Below are 3,007 nucleotides of genomic sequence, written 5' to 3'. Positions count from 1 at the left end.
TCTAGATCCAATCAACAATTTAGCTGCTCGCGGTGCATTGTACTTAATAGTGCCTTTTCTAACCCTTTTTGGATGGTTTGACTTGTAATTTGTACTAAATCTCAATGTGGGAATGTATAGCTGGCCTACCAATGTTTGACCAATGGATGAATGCAATGGGGAACAGGATGGGAGCCGTCAGTAGATGGCTCCGGTAGTCCGTTTGTTGGTGGCTGTCCTCCTGGTGGGGAGTACATGGTCTGCGATGAGCTAAAAGGGTTTGAAGGGATGCTTACCGCGGTCCTGTTGAGTCCATGTGGACCGCTGGTTAGCGGATCGGGAATTAGAGAAAGTATAATAAGGGGCTATAAGCCTACTTACATGTCACTTTTGTCCATGTGGAGGAAAGAGGAAAATGAGAAGGAGTGGACTCTCATGCAAGAGGCAATATGTACATGTGCTCCTAGGTAAAACGAGTAAATGAGAGGAAATGGAAAGAGGAAAATTGAAAAAAAATGACTAAACCAGTAGTCATCTCTATTATAAGAGTGATTTAATAATGATGACTCTTGATGATATGGCACTCATATAGCTAGTTACGGGCTATATTACTAGTCTTATTCCTAGAGGTAGTTGACGGGCCGACTGTCACTAGAGGTGCAACTGTGGAACCTTGGTTAGCTTCCAGAATGCATGTATAGTTTTCTTCCAATCCAATAAATTATGTTGCCCAAACTGGAATACGGTGAGTAAACATAAGCACGAGACGATGAATTTGAAGACAAAGCAAACTTGGGGCGTGCAATCTTATGTTGTGGTTGTGGAGACGACACCCGTAGAATGTAGAACTATGTGCTAGGTGTACGACCCCTTTTTTCAAAACAAAAATCAACAACTAGTTCATACAGCAAGGACAAGTGCCACGAGATAGTGCCTCTTGGCCCTGAGCTACGCGTGAGCTAGAGGACGAAGAAGCCATTAATAATGTCTCATCGCTTGGAAAAACGTTTGCAAACCTAAATTTTCGGGTGGTCTAGGTGTCAAAAATCTTGCTGTTCATAATGATTTTCTACTTATAAAATTTGCTTTCAGGCTTCTTCAACAACTTGACCCACCATGGATGAAATGGTACCACTGCCGGTACTCCACTGCAATTGCAAACACCACCCCTAACCCATCTTTCCTTTGTAAAATAGTCAATCAACAACTACCCTCCCTCCAAAATACCTTCTTTGTTTTTAACAATCAATGATCAATCAACTGTTTTTGGGGCCAGACTCCTGGCTACTCAATACTCGTGGCGCTGTCAGGTGGTTTGGCAATGAAGCAACGGTTCTCGTCCGCAATTCCAATCAAGCAGCAAGATCCATATCCTACCATGAAGGGGGCATCGAGAGCTGCATCTCCCTCGGTCAGGGGTGCCTCCACATCATTGTCACCATTCGTGAGAGGCACGTCTAGGTCTTTATTGCCGGTGCCATCCAAGTGTGTGGATGCCGAGCCTTGTCTCGGCCAAGGAGGAGAACCATACCATGGCGAAGGAGCCAACGATTGTCGCGCCATAGAGATACATGCATCCTTCACAAGCACACAGGAGAAGGGGAGCGGCGTCTCTAGCATGCGCTCCCGTCTCCAAGTGGCCACAGTGGTGCCGGATGCTACGTCAGCGGCCAAAGCGCATGCGCATCCAGGAGGGAACTTTGGATATCCGTGGATGCAGCACCATGGCAGTTGTCGTCGTCCAAGATGGTGTACCGCGGACGCGGGTTGCGGGTTGTCTTTGTGCGTGAATCAAATGGATCAAGGGGATTGTGGTGACACTGGCGACTGTGCTTGCCATAGTGGTGGTGACTTATTGTTATACTACTTTTTTTGAAAAGGACCCAGATTTATTACGAAAGTTCAACAGAAGTACACAACACTCCAAATATAATAAAAACTGCATCAAGGTTCCTAGACTAGCAAACGACCACTACCACGACACGCTAATGTCGTCGGTCCCCTATCGAAGCCGTCCTGACCTTGCCGATAACAGCTGGGAAGTCTTCATGCACACGCCGCTAAGGACAAGTGCGCTGCAGCCGCTGTCGTCGCCATTGAACCCCTTTCTAAATACGAAGTGTGTGACATCAGACCTCGCCATCGCACACGCAAGATGAGAAACCCTAACCCTTCCCGCCAACCATCTACATGAAAATCAGTTTAATAGATGAAATAATATTTCATCTGATTTCAAATTGTGTTCATATAGTTACTTGTAAGATTTATCCATGTATACTAAAAAATTGTTCACACCACTAGTGGAAAATGTTTCAAAAATTATATAAAGATTTTGCGCGAAACATTGTGGTATTCGTAAAACCTGTTTTTCATTCTAATCTGAAACTGTTGATTCATTGCAAGCAAATGTTGGTGACTACTGAAAAAGTGTTCACTTGTTCATAAAAGATACCAGCACATGTGCCCACGTTGCAACGGGAGAGATATTTTTCGAAAAGCAACGAGAGAGATAAATTACGTGTTCACCAAAAACAATATTCATAGTGATGGGGCGACAAAGCGAGGAGTTGTGGTCTTCTCGCGTGTCATGTTTGTCCCGTGAGATCTTGATAGTGTTGGCATTAGTCGGCATCGCGGCGACCACCCAACTCATTTTTTTTCCTTCAGGTTCACCTTCGTGTCGGGATTGTGGATGTCTCCTCATTTGGTAGCTGCGCGGCGAACTTCGGAACACGGTTGCTTCGACCACTCTCTCCTACGACAACGTAACCGGATGGATTATTGATTGCAATGCATAAATCCCGTTTTATTAGCATAATCCACGCATAACCAGGCAGTCCCTTCTTTATCAGGTTTATTCTCTTTAATTATTTCAGCGCTCACGTGTCCACATATCTTCTTAATTAGAGCCAAACCAGCATATTCTCTTTTATTGCCACGTGCCCATAATATATTTCAATTATAGCCAACAAGCATATTCTCGTTTATCGTCAAATAGCACGTGGGACGCACAACAGTTCATATCTTC

The sequence above is a fragment of the Triticum aestivum genome, chromosome 5A, assembly GCF_018294505.1.
Source record: "Triticum aestivum cultivar Chinese Spring chromosome 5A, IWGSC CS RefSeq v2.1, whole genome shotgun sequence".
Taxonomy (NCBI): Eukaryota; Viridiplantae; Streptophyta; class Magnoliopsida; order Poales; family Poaceae; genus Triticum; species Triticum aestivum.
Note: the sequence above shows the minus strand (reverse complement) of the source record.